The sequence below is a fragment of the Pelodiscus sinensis genome, chromosome 6 (assembly GCF_049634645.1).
Source record: "Pelodiscus sinensis isolate JC-2024 chromosome 6, ASM4963464v1, whole genome shotgun sequence".
NCBI classification, from domain to species: domain Eukaryota; kingdom Metazoa; phylum Chordata; order Testudines; family Trionychidae; genus Pelodiscus; species Pelodiscus sinensis.
The window spans coordinates 38,823,509-38,839,893 of NC_134716.1; the positions used below are offsets into that span (position 1 = coordinate 38,823,509).

At 40.0% G+C, this 16,385-nt stretch overlaps 1 long non-coding RNA gene across 7 annotated transcripts in view; it reads right to left on the minus strand.

The window, feature by feature from the left end:
* Positions 1 to 15,027, minus strand: part of LOC142829848 (uncharacterized) — an 85,509-nt gene extending 70,482 nt beyond the window's left edge. For 6 of the 7 annotated variants that reach the window (XR_012904709.1, XR_012904707.1, XR_012904706.1 and 3 more), the window contains exons 1-2: positions 14,772 to 15,027; positions 10,674 to 10,791 (exon numbers count right to left, since the gene is read on the minus strand). This is a non-coding gene — a long non-coding RNA (uncharacterized LOC142829848). Of the gene's footprint in view, positions 1 to 10,512; positions 10,792 to 14,771 lie in introns of those variants that run through there. The other variant, XR_012904705.1, reaches the window with a different exon arrangement.
* Positions 15,028 to 16,385: the final 1,358 nt, after the last annotated feature.

Sequence of the window (16,385 nt, forward strand, 5' to 3'; positions counted from 1 at the left end):
CTAAATATGCATATGTCACCACCGACACAGTTCATATATAGAGATATTGCCCGGGTCATAAAATTTTGAAAATTTCAAATCCGGATGGGTCATAAGATATTAGTCTTTAAACCTAAATATTGCCTGGGCCAATCTGACTGAAAGAAAGAACTGTACTTGGGTAGGTAGGTGGTTGTTTGAATGGACATTGCTTGAATGGACTTGTTTGAAACTGCTCTGATTTTTAATGTTACACATAGGTGCTATTGAAAATTTTACTTAGTGATTAAGAGCCCAAGATTTATTGAAAGTCTATGGTACTTAGGGTCATACATCAGTTAGGTGCTTTTGAAAAATTTACTTATAATCTTGATTAAAATAGATTAGAAAACAGAGTACAAGTGAAGCAGGAGAAAGTATAACAAAGAAAAAACCAATACTATTTCATCATGAGATTTATTAAGTGCACTACTCAGTTAATACTGATCCGCTGTTGAAGTTTCTTGCCTTTGTTACAAAAGTATCTTCATCAGATTAAAAGGCATTATCCCAATATACATCAAGTAATCAAGAGGAAAATGTCTGAATTACACTAACAGACAGGGCTGACATATTGTGGATAGATAGTTTAGATATTTTAGGTGCTGTCTATTCAGTAAGCTTCAAAAACCCTTTCCAAACTCCAGAGTTCCTTAGAGTTCTGTGAAAATACCATTAACTTGTGATGTCTACAGATGTTTCTTTTGGTTTTCATTTGCCTATTTTATTTGCTGCAGTGTTTTTATCTTAGTGTTTTGAAGAGTTCTACGTTTCATTTCTAACTGAGATATAGGGCACAATGCATTCCTGTGTAGAAGCCTGGCATGAAGCTGTTATAAATCACATATAGCACATTTAAACTTTGTTCTAGATTTTTGCACAGAGCTGAATTTCACTCTAAAATTGAATTAGAAATTAATTGTAGTGCTCTTCTCAACAGCTGCAAAACAGTGCTTTATCTCACAGGAAAACTGAAACCATAAGAAACATAATTCAGTTCAAAAGAGGTCTTAAGTGATGAAAGATCTTGTGCTGATCCTTTGCAGAAGGGTGAATTTTACTCATATATATTGTAGTAAGTTGTATTTCTGCTGCATATATGTCAGAATGAAGAAACTGTTATAAACAGAGCAGAAACAATGATAAAAACATTATCCCATTAAGATTTTTTCAAGATTTTAAATGAATTTGGTTTGACTGTTTCCACTCGCCATTTGGGTTTGCCTTCTGCAAGTATTATAGCATAGAAACTAAATGGCAAAAATGTCTGTGGAAACAGTAATTTTTGAGAGAATATTGCAGAATATTCATACACTTATAGCTAAAAGTAGCATGTAAGAGTTAAGTATCATAACTACAATTATTAAAAAGATGACAGCATAAGGAAGTGGTAGAAAGAAAGAGGAGTGTAAGGGTATATCTACAATACAGCATTATTTCAAAATATCAATATCTTATTTCGAAATAACACGTTTACACACAAAATGCATTTCAAAATAGCTTTTTGCTATTTTGAAATAGCGTGTCCACACTAATTGGATGCTGAATCACATTTAAAGCCAGCCAGAACTGGTTCCAGCAGGACATCAAGTCAGAAGTTACCTTGTAGCCAGGGCGGCCAGCAGGGCACCCTGGGAAGGGCTGGAGGCCCCCTATTTCGATAAGCATCTACAGAGTGCTTATTTCGAAATAGCAATTTCAAAATTGGTGCTGTTCCTCATGGAATGAGGTTTACCAATTTTGAAATAAGCTCTCTGCTATTTTGAATTAATTTCAAAATAGCAGTTGGCTTGTGTAGCCGCTAGGAAAGTTATTTCAAAATAATGGCTGTGTAGACATACCCTAAGGGTATGGCTACACTAGCCACCCTAGTTTGAACTAAGGTGGCTAATGTAGTCATTCAAACTTGCAAATGAAGCCCGGGATTTAAATATCCCGGGCTTCATTTGCATGTTCCCGAGCGCCACCATTTTTAAATGCCCGGTAGTTCGAACTACCTGCCCACGGCTACACGTGGCACGGGCTAGGTAGTTCGAATTAACACTCTTCATTCAAACTACCGTTACTCCTCATTGCAGGAGGAGTAATGATAGTTCGAATTAAGAGTGTTAATTTGAACTACCTAGCCCATGCCACATGTAGCCGTGGGCAAGTAGTTCGAGCTACCGGGCATGTAAAAATGGCAGCGCCCGGGAACATGCAAGTGAAGCCCGGGATATTTAAATCCTGGGCTTCATTTGCAAGTTTGAATGACAACATTAGCCACCCTAGTTCGAACTAGGGTGGCTAGTGTAGCCATACCCTAAGAGAGAAAAGAAGTAGAGTGGTAGCAAAAGAGGCAGGAAAGGAATAAAGAAAAAATATTTTATATATAAATTGCTGTGAATACCTTTGTGTGTGGGGAGGGGAGAGGTAGCAAGGAAACTTAGATTCTTGTGATTGTGATTGCCATTTGTGATTTGATTATGACCTTGAGACTTATTCAGACACCATAGTAATGAGCATCATTAAAGGAAGGTTAAATGGATCAGACAGAGAAAGTGGGTGAATTAAAACCAAGGGCATGTGGACTAGTTGTTCCACCATGAGTGCATTTGGAAATAACCAGGTGATGTTTTGAGATGCTCCTATTATACTTTGTTCTGCAGTTTTATATTTATGCCTCTTCTGCTCATTTTCAAACAAGAATAAAAAATTAAGAACCTAACTTTTTTCCCTTCTATGTCTCACTCAAATGCTCCTAGAGTATGTGCTACTATAGTGAAATATTTGCATTAGAAACTGCAACCATAAAAACACAAGTGTGTGGATGGTGTTGCCTCATGGCAGTAAGCACTTTTTTTTAAACTAGCAAATGCCAAACAAACTTCCTTCCTTTACTCATCCAACTCTAAAACACAGTAGTTAAATTAAAGTAGCAATGAAATTGGAGTAATAATCAATTTTGAGCAAAAGTATCCAATTTTTAGATATTCATAGCTTCAAAACAATGTATGGTGTATCAGACTGCATTATATGTTTGTGAAATCGGTGAAAAGCACACATAAATCCGAGACATTGTGGGATACATTTACAATGTGTTATGCAACATTCCTGCCTGAAAGGAGGTTACAAAAAATACTGTGGAGCATCATCTAGAGAAGATGTAATGGTTCTTTCCAAAGCTTTTTGTATTCTCCAATAAAGCAAGGAAAACACTGGAATAAATTGCCTAGTGAGATTGTGGAATCCCCAGCACTGGAGATATTTAAGTGCAGACTAGATAGGCATTTATCAGGGATGATCTAGCTGGTGCTTGGTCCTGCCATGAGGGCGGGAGACTAGACTTTATGACCTCTCGAGGTCCCTTCCAGTTCTAATATTCTATGATAAGGTTGTTCACAGGAATCTTGTCCAAAGCCCATCAGAGTAAATGGAGGCCTTGCCATTAACCATGATGGGCTCTGGAGAGGGGCCTAGGGTGCAGCTATTTCTCTGTGAAGACATTCAGCATGTCCATACATTCAGTGAGAAATACAGCTATAAATAAAATAATTATTTGTGTAACAGTAGTGCCCAGTTGAAATCAGGACCCTACTATGTTAGGTTCAGTACAAATTCATAGCAGGAGAGAGTTACTGCTCCCAAATTGCTTACAGTGCACATAGACAAAACCAATGAACGATGGGATGGGAAACAGGGACATGTAATGATGAAATGACTTGCTCAAGATCAGTGAGTGCCTCCTGAGCCCCAGTCCCATGCTATATCCACTGAATAATGATCTCTCTCCACTTGGCATTTTAAATTGCACACCTGGCATTTTAAAGAATCTCCTGCTATAAAGCAAAAGCCAGAGGTTAAAGTCCCAGTGAATATTGCACAGACAAGTCTCACCTTGACATCATAGAGCAAACTTCTGGCACATACAGAGTCCCAGTGGTTGCATTAAAAGTGGCCAACCACCAGACTGAGATTTGCCTACAAGAGAACTGTCCCAAGAAACACAACAGTACATAACACATACAAGTACACAGCCCATCATATATGTACACATATCAACAATACTGGTTTGCCAGAATTCTGCCACTTCAGAAGATCTTGAAAGATGAGACCAACAGCCATTTTGTGCCCTTTCTTGAAGCAAATGAAAAGTGAGAGAAACAGCAGTTACCCTTTGTTAAAAGGACTTTAGTGTATTATAATACAGGGGAAGAGCTCTCCTTTTGTTAATTTATTACTATCAGCCACTACATGTACAAACTACTCATCTGAACTGGCCAGGGAGCATTTGTTACAAGGAAAGCTTTCTGCTGAAGGAAAGGCTCTCTTTCTGCAGAAACTGCATTTCCATCCATGTTTAATGCTTCCTTCACATCCTAGAAGCCACTTCAGTGTATCTCTGACAACTGCACAAAATGTTTTCCACCTGGAATGAAATCAGCATTACTTGTGCTTTCACTGTCTTTATCATCATAGGTCGTTCCCCCCTCCCACCTCCATGGTATCTGGAATTCTCAGAATGTGAGCAACAAATCCATCACTGACTTGCACCATGTGCAGTCCCATTGATATAAATAGAATTAGTGCTCAATTTTGACCTAAAACATTTTATAACTTCAAAGGGGGTTTTACAGTAAAGTTCTCTTTCTGCTATTCACTCATTCATTCTATAGTGACGGAATTCTAGTTTGGGCCCACTTTTTCACTCTGTCTCAGGTTTGCTAATGTACCCCTCCCTTTGTAATCCAAGTGTTTCACTAATATTCCATTTTCTTATAGTAAGGAGCTGCATTATCTAGTGTTTAAAGCAAGGAACCAGGTTTTGTGTCTGTGTCTTGTATGTAATCTTAGGCAAGTCACAATGTATACGCCTTAATTTTTTCTATTCTGTATGCATTCTAGTATTATTAAACTTAATTACTTGTCACATGCTCTGAGATCCTATGGTAAAAGATACTCCAAAATGGGTTGGTGTACACTTTGTCTCAACAGGCTGCTATCCTAAAATATTTCCATAGGAATAGCCCTAGGGCACATCTACACAGCACAGTTATTTTGATATAACTGACGTTATTTCAAAATAAAAATGTGAGCATCTACACAGCAATTCCAGTATTTTGAAATAAATTCAAAATAGTCAGTTTATTCTGACTTCTGTAAACCTCGTTCCAACAGGAATAACTCCTATTCCAAAATAGCTATTTAAAAATAGCAGTAGTGTGGATATTCTATTTTGCTATTTTGAAATTGCTTCTCCCCAGGGCCATTCAAAGGAATTACTCCCCAGTGCTTCCTGGGGGGTCTAAATTGAGGCAGCACGTCCACATTAGGGAAGCCTGCCTTGGACTAATGTTGAGGCTTGCCTGTAGCGTAGACGTGCTATTTCGAATAAGCTATTTCAAAGTATTTCTTTCAGAATAGCTTATTTTAAAATAGGTGTGCAGTGTAGATGTACCCTTAGTGAGCTGGGGAAGCAATCCCTCTGCATTGCATAGTTCCAGCAGTAGAATGAGTGGTGTTTGGAGCACTATGCTTCATATTACAGCACTAGCCCTGATTACAGCAGTATACACGGTCCCTGATCAAAGCAGTAGTTAAGCCAGCTGAGCTTCAGGAGCAATTAGAGAATCAAAAGGAATACCAAGACTTTAGTAGGCAGTAAGCCAGGGTGGGAATTTATAGTTGCTAGCTTACTTGATACTGACAAGCAGAATGGACTCTGATATCATAGGACATGTCTACTGTCTATACTGCAGGAAGCCAAAAGAAGAACACTCTTCCTTTGATTTCTCGTACTCCTTGTGAAAGCAGAATTACTGACATTGACCAGAATGTCCCCCTCACTTCAAATTAGCTGACTTAACTAGATCGCTAATTCAAATCCTGGAAGATAGACAACGACAGCTTCAATATTCCTCTTGTGCCCACATAGTACATGGTAAACCAAGGTGCATCTATGATCCCTCCATATAGGCAAGACCTTAATGGAGGAAAACAAACTCCATAGTAGTTTTGATTCTATTTCAGTTAATTGAAAGAAATATACATGAAGTCTGGAGTGAGAATTCACATTTTACTTGTGCCTGTTTCATTCTCAGGAATAATATTATAGAGTTAGCCAGTTGAGATTAACATCACACTATAAATATCATTTAAAGATCTCTACTTTCATTAGCAAATATTGTGGATTTCAGTAACTTTTGTTGTGGATAAATCAACAGTGTTTTAGTCAGGGTCAAAACATGTGTGTGATCAAATTGTGGAACATCCAACAAACTAGAATTCGGCTTTTAAAGGGCTCTGTGTTCATAGTGCTACTTCATCCCAGACCTTTCAAATGCACATTTTTATTTTAATTGTTGCTTTGAAAAATTGGCTGAATAGTTTCATGTGATAATAGATGTTTTTGACTGAACTCTCAGGAAGCTTAACAATGGTGTCTGGCTAATATATAGTAGCAATTTAGCAATCTTTCCACTGTCTAGACAGACTGGGTCATAATTTCATTTCAGGATATTCTTAGCTAGAACATACATTGGATACCATATATTTCACAGATAGATATAACTTAACTATTTTTCTTAAACCACAGTGTGCACAACGGATCCATATAGTAGTATTTGTATTCAGGTTCAAGAATTTTATATTTAACTTTAAATATTTATTCGTATGTAGAAACAGCTTGATTTTATCATAGCATGAAGTCCATGAAAACAGATGGTAATAGTGCTGTGTGATTCTTTAACATTAGGCTAAGCTGAGAAGTGTGAAATGTCACTTTCCACTGGCTGCATCAGAGTTGAATAGATTTTTAGGCCACATATACTCATTGTCCAGTGCGAGCAGAGTAGGGTTACCATATTTGAACTTTCAAAAAAGAGAATACTGCTGAGAAAGAGTGTATCTGTATCAGTATCTACCAACTCCCATTGTATTAATGTGTTATAAATATTATAACATATTATTATATATTATATAGTACAGTGAAACCTTTGTTATCCGGCACTCGGTTAACTAGAAAACTTTGTTAACCGTCATTGCCCCCAGCCACAATACTGTCACATCTTCAGGTGCACAGGCCTGGTTTGGTTTACCATGATTGGCTTACCAATTTTTTATTTAAGTAGAACTAATCATCTTTAACTCAAAATAGAAATGTGAGACCAGCTGCCTCACACTACAAAATTACCAATATTAATAACTTGAATTTTACTATTACTGTCCATTGCTTTTTCCTAGATTGATGGGACCTTCAGATAACCGGAAATTTTAGATAACCGGAATGCCTTAATCCCTGAGCGTACCAGATAACACAGGTTTTACTGTATATATAACACAACACATTCATATAACGTGAGTTGGTAGATACTGATACAGATACATTCCCTCTCAGCAGTGTCCTCTTTTTTGAAATTTCAGATATGGTAACCTTGGAAAAGAGAAGTCAAGATTCTAGAAAACCAGAAGCAGAATCATTAGAACCATTCAGAAGAAATCTACAGAAAACATTCAGGCCACTTCTATTGACTGTTTAGGGTTAGAGTGGGGAACCAAAGGCCTGAGGGCTGGATGCGGCCCCTGGCTTGCTTGGACCCAACTCCTAATGCTCAAGACTTGCCCCCTAACTTTGGAGAGTCTGTGCTGGTGGTCCCTGCCATTTCCCTGCCAGGCTAGAGCACACAAAATCTAATAACCTGGGCTCCTGTAGGCTCTGGTGTATGAGGGGAATGTGGGAGGTATCTTTCTCCTTCTCACGCAGGGGCCACGTCTCACACATGTGTGGTCCCAACTGATTTTTCTGTGGGTCAGCAGTCCCCAACCCCAGAAAGGTTCCCCACCCCTAGTTTAGGGTGTGAGTAACTGGGCAGCAAATGTGGGAGTGACAGACTTGAAATGGGGGGAGATCCTTAGTAGGGGCTTTAGATCAGTAAAAAATGAACTTTTCTCTTTCCCATCCAAATACAGTAAGTGCACTCTAGAAATTCCCTCTAAATTAGTCATTCTCTCTTTCTTTCTCTGACCCTTCTTGACTTTTGTAGAGAAGTTTCTAGCCACTAGGCCTGTGCCTGAATTCAAATTATTTTGTTCTTGCAACAAAGCACTGCACAGTTCAGAGTCTAGCTAGGAATGATAAAGAGTGATCGTGTTCTTACCTACACTAAATGGATTGGTTGGTGGTGTCATGATTCCAGGGCAACTGGACTTATGTTCCCCCCCCCCCCCCCTTCCCCATCCCTCTGCCAAAGTCCACAGAGTTCCCAGTCAGGTCCCAAGTCTGCAGCCTTCATATGCCTTTGGGCAGGGAACCTTATCAAACCTCATTCTGACCAGGGTTTTTGAGACTGCACAATTCCCTACCTTTCACTGTGATATCCCCTGAAAGCCAATCTTCCTAAAAGCCAGCACCCTCACTTTACTTTCCCTCGAAAGGCTATGAACAATATATTGAAAGCAGTTACATATTAGCTCACTCCTCCTTCTAAGCAAGTACACTAATTTTTAAGGTAAAAGCATTACAGGGAAAACATGTAAAAATCAAAAACAATTGCATGCTAAAATACATGCATGCTAAAAGATTACCAAAGCTCACCCCACACTCTTATGGATCTGCAGTAGGTGAAGGTCTTTCCAACCCTTGGACAGAAAGGCCAGTCCATTTGCTGCAACTGAAAGAAGGCTGAATAGGTTTAAAATCAACCTTTATCATGCCAAAAGTATTTCCTTTGTCAATCGGTTCTGAAAAATCCAGTTTGAACCAGCATATATAAAAGGGAAATAAGAACAACCCAGAAAACTGCAGACCAGTCAGTTTAACTTCTGTACCAGGGAAGATAATGGAGCAAGTAATTAAGGAATCCATCTGCAAACATCTGGAAGAGATATCAAACCTTGTGGATAAGGGAGAAGCGGTGGATGCCATATACGTAGACTTTAGTAAGGCATTTGACACAGTAAAAGAAGGCATGACCTTCTTATCAATAAACTAGGGAAATACAACCCAGGTGGGGCTATTATAAGGTGGGTGCCTAACTGGCTGGATAATCATTCCTAAAGAGTAGTTATTAATGGTTTACAATCATGCTTTAAGGGCATAAGAAGTGGAGTTCCAGAGGGTCTGTTTTGGGACTGGTTATGTTCAATATCTTCATCAATGATTTAGATGATGGAATAGGGAGTACAATTATTAAGTTTGCAGATGATACCAAGTGGGAAGGGGTTGCAACTGCTTAGGAGAAGAGAGTCAAAATTCAAAATGATCTGGAAAAACTAGAGAAATGATCCGAGATAAACAGGATGAAATTTAAAAAGGACAAATGCAAAGTACTCCACTTAGGAAGGAACGATCAGTTTCACACATATAGAATGGGAAGTGATTATCTCGGAAGGAGTACTTCAGAAAGGGACTTAGGGATAATAGTGAACAACAAGTTAAACATGAGTCAACTGTGTGACACTGTTGCAAAAAAACCCAAACATTATTCTGGGATGCATTAACAGGAGTGCTGTGAGCAAGACACGAGAATTAATTCTTCTGCTCTGCGCTGATTAGGCCTCAGATGGAGTATTGTGTCCAGTTCTGGGCACCACATTTCAAGAAAGACATGGGGAAACTGGAGAAGGTCCAGAGAAGAGCAACAAATATAATTAAAGATCTAGAAAACATGACCTATGAGGGAAGACTGAAAGAATTGGACTTGTTTAGTTTAGAAAATAGATGACTAAGAGGGGACATGATAGCAGTTTTCAAGTATCTAAGGGTCTTACAAGGATGAGGGAGAAAAAATTGTTCTCCTTGGCCTCTGAAGATAAGACAAGAAGGCAATGGGCTTAAACTGCAGGAAAGGAGATTTAGGTTGGACATTTAGGAAAAACTTCCTAACTGTCAGGGTGGTTAAACTCTGGAATAGAGTGCTTAGGGGGTTTGTGGAATCTCCATCTCTGAGGATATTGAAGACCAGGTTAGACAGACTCCTGCCAGGGATGATCTAGACAGTGCTTGGTCCTGCTGTTAGGCTAGGAGACTGGACTCAATGATCTCTCAAGGTCCCTTCCAGTTCTAGGAGTCTATGATTCCATATACAAGCCTCCACACAGGATGGTCCTTTGTGGAGTCATTTACAGTGCAACTCCATGGCGGAGTTCTGGCAACTCTTCCCACACTCAGGAAATGTACACAATCCTTGGCTCACACAGTCAAACATTGACCATTTATATATGTAATACAATATGGCTTCCAAAGATATCGCAATGATACACTAGTTGATGAATGTGCAGTTCCTTTTACCATATGCCACTTCTATGGGATTTGTTATGTTTTAATTAAACACATAATATGAAGGAAGAAGATTGAAAATGTACTATCAGTCACCTTGATGTCAACAATACCTCTGTGAGAACTTCCACTGCCACCATCACTTCTGACAATATGATGCTGTGCACTGCTGGTGGCATGGTATACAGATTGCTGATCTAGCCTACCCCTTCCAATGAACTATACAATAAAGCCCTCTGTCTGGTTTACAATCTCATTTTAATGAACTTGACAGCATAGTTCCACAACCTACTTTGTCCTTTGCTTTGGCCAATAAAAGGTTCATGAAAGTGAAATTAATGTTAATTACATGAGGGAACTGTTAAATAACTTAGAGTATAATGTCAGTGTTCTGACTTACATTTAGAAACAAAGTGGTGAGGAATCTACTAGTCTTCATTCAGCACATTTCATTTTTGAACTGTGGTAGAAACGCTAATGAAGGCATCTTCTAGTGCTGTAAGTATTCTCTGAAGACACTGTGAAAGGTTGGTAACAAAATTGGTCACTGTTTCTGCTCTGTCTTCCACAAAAATGAAATACATTTTAAGGAGTGCCTCACATTTTGAGACACAAGCCATGATTAATGATAATAGCTGAGCTTATTCAGAGAAGAAAAAGGCTACACATCAAAGCAGGCACATGATCTCTTTTCTAAATTATAGATTGAGGTGGGAAGGCAATCGTTACCTTTAAAGGGGGCCAATAATTGTTGCCTCCTTTGTAAGGGTTAAGAGTTTCTGATTAGCTTTTGGGTCATGTATCACACTTGGAGTGCCTAAGCTTAGCTACACACTTCATTGAACTCCATCTAGCAAGCTTCATGCTTATGAAGGTGTTCCTCTTGATTGCTTTTCATCGGGGCTACAAAACGATTTGGTTGGAGGCTGACATTGATTAAGTGCAAGGGAACCATGTTTTACTGTGACAGCTGCTAGGCCTCTGTCAACAAATCAATGGATTTTCTTTTCTTTTTTCCCCCCCTTTCTTTCTTTCTTTCTTTTTTTTTTTGTCTTCTTAACTCTCCTGTTAGCATCCTGCTGTTACTAGAAATGAAAAACATCTCTATAGCTGTCTTGTGATTGACCACTTTCTGATTTGCCAATCACAGAAAATGTTTCTGTGAAAGATAACCTAACCTTTTATTCTAAAAGAAACTTTTTTCGGTTTGGATTCTTTAGAGAAACACACAGGGTGTGTGTGCTTCGTTTGCTATAAGCATGGAATGCATAAAGACAATTAGTGTGATAAAGGCTGTGCTCATTTTTACATCAGGACTGAAGCATAAATACCAGCATTTCCATGAACAGACACTATAATTAGAGTATAATTTTGAGCTCTGAAAATCAGCTGTGTGGAAGTGAGTAAAGGCATGTTGATCTTTATGATTTACAGTCAAAGTGATGGATATGCTAAAGCAGCCCCTTCAATAGCACCCTGTTGAGGCCTGGGGTGGCTCTGTAATGCTCTGCCTCGGTTTCCATTCTTTGGGACTCCTTAAATAAACTCTACACTTTGGATATTTGTCCAGTAATGCCCTTTCTTGCATGGGGTAATGTACTGATATAAAACTCAAAACACAATTTGGGATTTCTTTTGTTCCCATTGTCCCCTGGAGTCTGCTCTCTGTTACACCAGCTGCTTCTGAGTGGCGTGGGAGGCTGGGTACCAGCTCAGCCATGCCATGCGCTGCCTTAAGGGACCCTAGCAGTTTCGGGGTGCGGGGCTGGGGAGAAGGGGTTCAGATTGCCCTGCATGGGAGCAGAGGTGCAGGGGGTGAGGTAGAGGGTGTCAGACTGGGAGCCAGGACTCCTGGGTCTTGTCTCATCTCTGCCAGGCGAGTGGCTCTAGGTCTTAGGGGTATGTGATTAGAGCTGAGATGTCTGAGAGCATCCACGGGTCAGGAGAGATTATCAGATATTTCCATTTTATCTATAGAACACGAGGTTAAATAATATTAATTTTAACACAATTATTGATGAGTTTGCCTCATTAAAAGCACGCAGTGTACAAGTATAAACAAATAACTAATAGTACTGACATGGTGATATTTTATAATTATATGTATCTATATATTAATTGATTGTTTATGCAGATCTCAGAACTATAATAAACAAACATGTTGTTGTTGTTATTTATGTATTTTCCCTTTTTCTACGAAATAACTACTATGAATATATAAACATGAGGGGGTGCAAATTTTAGGGTTAAATTATATTCTTATATATTATATTCTTGCCTCTGGCACAAAATTAGCTAGTTATGGCACTGACTTCACTCTTGTATCTGATCCAGTACACTCATTGTCTCTTCATCCAGACCCCTTTGTAAAGCCTTCTGGCTTTGTTTCCAGTCTTCCTCAAGCCCTTTTCAGGCTCCCCCATCAGTGCTTCCTGGGCTTCTTTATGTCACTACCTGATCTTTTTGCTGAGCACCAACTCCCAAGGTTTCTTTCATAGTGTCTTTCTGCTTTGCCCCAGGGCAGAATTTTCAATTCCAGATAGATAGAACGTGCCTGCCTCTCTGTAGGCCTACTTGTCTTTCCCTAAGAAGCTAAATTAAGCCACTGGACCTGCAAGTCACATGTCCTTACTGCCTCTCACCACCTCGGGAGATCAGCTAATAACGTCACAGATGGGCCTAGCTCCGTGTCTGCTTTAAAGAAGCCACATACCTTGTGACAATAGGAATTATTTTTCTTTCACTCCTAATAGCAAGTATTAAAAAATAATGGTAAATCTTTTTTTTCTAAACGTTGAGCAAGTGACTGGAGGCCCAGTGCTGATCTGACTTGTAACTATATTTTCACTGGCACAAATCCACTGACCTCTGTGCCTTTCCCTTTTTGTATCTGAAAGTAGAAATGAGCCCTGAGAATCAGAAAATCAGGGTTCCATTGTTAACTTTACAATTGAGCCATTTATGACCATTGGCAAATCACTAAATCCCCATTTCAGGAAACAACTTAAAAATGTGCTTAACTTTTAGCATACACACAGTGCCAGTCCCAAGGGGTGCTGTACTGTTCATTCAGAAATGGGGATACTCATGTGCTCAAAGATAAGCAAATGCTAGCATGCTTTGCTGGATCAAGACGTAGCTGTTATGTGCCTTGGTTAATCAAATTTAAAATGTACATAATGAGATCAACTTCAGATGTATATTGGCTTGAGAACACCAGATAAAAGGCCATTGGATCATCAGGTATAAATACAAAATATGAATTAATTTTTGTAATTTTCTATCTGATCTGATGGGAACAAAATAATTAAACTACTTATGAAGATTGTCCTTCTGTGCTAAGTGATACAAACTACTTCCTCCTGTGGTATGTTATCAAATTAGCAACTGCTACTCTTTGCCAGCCATAAGAGATAAATAACATTGGGAATGAAAGAAAATGCCCATCACACTTAGGTTTCTTATTCAGCCATGTTTTGGAAAGAGCTAGCACACACCCATGCACCATGACAGCATTTCTCCAAAGCTATCATCTTGTTGTCCAGAATCTCAGGTTTAATTTTTTTTAAATAAACCTTTAGCTGTTATGGCTTAGAGAAAACCTCAGAAATATAGTTGAGTGTAACTGATATAGAGAAGAATATAACTGATATAGAGTAGGCTCTGAACAATAGTTCTGAGAGTTTAATTCAGTTTGAGGGTTTAACTCAGATGTTTGGTGACTGAAGTTTAGATGTCGAATTTGTTAACTATGCCATTCTTAAAGAAAGAAGGAGGAGGATCACAGATCTGGATTATTTGCTATGAGTAATGATTCATTTTGATTCCACAAATGGATGGCCCTTTCTGCTCCCTCCCTCCGCCCCACTCTCTATCTCCAGATCAAAGAGCCAACCTTAAAGAGCCCAGCAGAACCAAGAGACAAATGTTTAGATTTAAAGGCCAGAAGATGTCATCATCATTATTTAATCTGACCCCTTGGCTAACAAACACCAATTAATTTTACTGAACATTCAAGCCATAGACAAATTTAAAGAGCCCTACCTGTAAAGCCATGTGCACATATGATCATATTTTGAATATCTGCACAAGATACTATAAGAGGCATTTTCTTTAGGCAAATCACAGAAATTCCTAGTTAAAACAAACTATTTGATGTTGTTGTTTTATCACTCCAAAATAAGCTTTTCTGCTTTGAGTTCAAATAGACACACACACAAACACACTGTATATCTCTTACTATTCTGTTAAGAAAAGCTTCCTATTCTGAAAGAGGTATAAATTTAATTAGAGCACAGTATAATCCAAATATATTACAGTGATGTACTCACCCCATCTGCAGAAAAGATGGGCTAAAAACAATCCCTTTCTTCTCTTGCACCATGTCTTTGAGGAATACTCCCCAAGAGGCTTACACAATGGCTTAAGATTCCCAGTCATTCACTAAGTTTTAAGTGATCACCAACACACCCTTCCTCCCTCCCATCGTTTTACTTACAAGCAGAATTTCTTTCTAGTTTAAGGCTTGATCCTGTAAAGTGCTGAACATTCTGGCTCTGCTCAAACAAAACTCGTAAGGGTGTATTTAATTTTAAATGTTTCCAGTCAAAAGAACTATTCAGGTGCTCAGAGTCAAGCCTGAGCTTCAGTGCTTTCATTTTTCCGTTGACAATGTGCTTGCCTCACGGCTTTGTTTGAAATTTAAAACTTGGCATCATGAGTGAATAAAGACTTTATACATGATGGTGACTTGAGTCAAATGGCTTTAACCTTATTATGACATCTCACCACCTCATCACCTGTCACAGGACATTCCAAATGGTTAAGTGGTTTTCACCTTTGCCATAGTAAATATGGGAAAGGTGGGAGACCAGTGTTCCATGTAAGCTGAGAACTTGGGCAGCCATCCAGGAGAGATTCAGCTGATTAGCAGAGAACCCACAGCCTGCAGCATGTGTTTCTACTGGTGGTGCGCATCTGCGCATTCCTCTCTGCACGTGGATGGAAAAAATTAAAAGGGACACTGATGGAGACCTCTCAAAGTGTGAAGAAGCCCCTCACCTTAGCAACGTGGGAAGGTTAGTGTGGTCATGAAACTGCTTTGCAATCTCTAAGGTGAGATACATTGAAACAGTTCAACATAGTTCCCTATTCATCCAAAGACTACATAGTAGGCTAGGGCCAGGCAAAATACGGCCCAGGGGCTGGATCTGGCCCGCCAAGCCACCAGATCTGGCTAATGGATCAGTGAGAGAAATCAAGCAGCAGACTCCCTGCTTGCCCCATGCCCCTCTGCACAGCTGTTTCTCTTTCTCAGCTGTGAGCAGTGGGCAGGGGGAGTGATGCTTCACATGCTGCTTCCGCCCCAGCACAATCCTATTGGCCGGTTTCTGGGCAATGGAAGCTGCCTGTTTGAAGAATGGGTAGCATACAAAGCACCACTACTTCCTCCCTTCAGGCTCATAATCACCCATGCACATGGCCCCTGCAGCCTATGCGGTAGATTGGGCAGGCAAGGTAGCTACCTGAGAACCCTGCTGGGCTGCTGACCAGGAGTTACCCCGATAAATCTCCCAGCCAGAGCCTGCCTCTGGCACCCCACTCCTCTCTCTTCCAATCCTCTGCCCCCCACTCCTGCCTCCTACCCCACATAAGCCAAACCCTCTGTCCCCCTCCCAGACCTATAACCCTTCCCAGACCCTGGCACCCCAATCCCCTGCCCCAGGTCACAACCCCCTCCAGCCCTGGGTCAGATCCAAACTCCCTGTACCTCTCCTGTATCCCTGTCCCAAGTTACAACCCAAACCCTTGCACCCCAGTCCAATGCCCCAGATCAAAACTGCCTCCTTCACCCAAACTCCTTCTCAGACCCCGCCCCCGTTCCCCATTCCCTTACTTCAACCCCCCTTCAGCACCCAACCTGCATCCCAGAGCCTGCACGCACCTCCTCTATTAATATCATGGCAGAGTGTGGCCCTCGATCACTTTCCAAAATCTTGGAGTACCCCGCCCCCATCAAAAATTATTGCCCAAAAATACAGGATTAGGCCCAAAAATACAGGAGCCATACAGCCTGCCCATTTGGATGCATCTCAAAACCAAAATCCTCCAC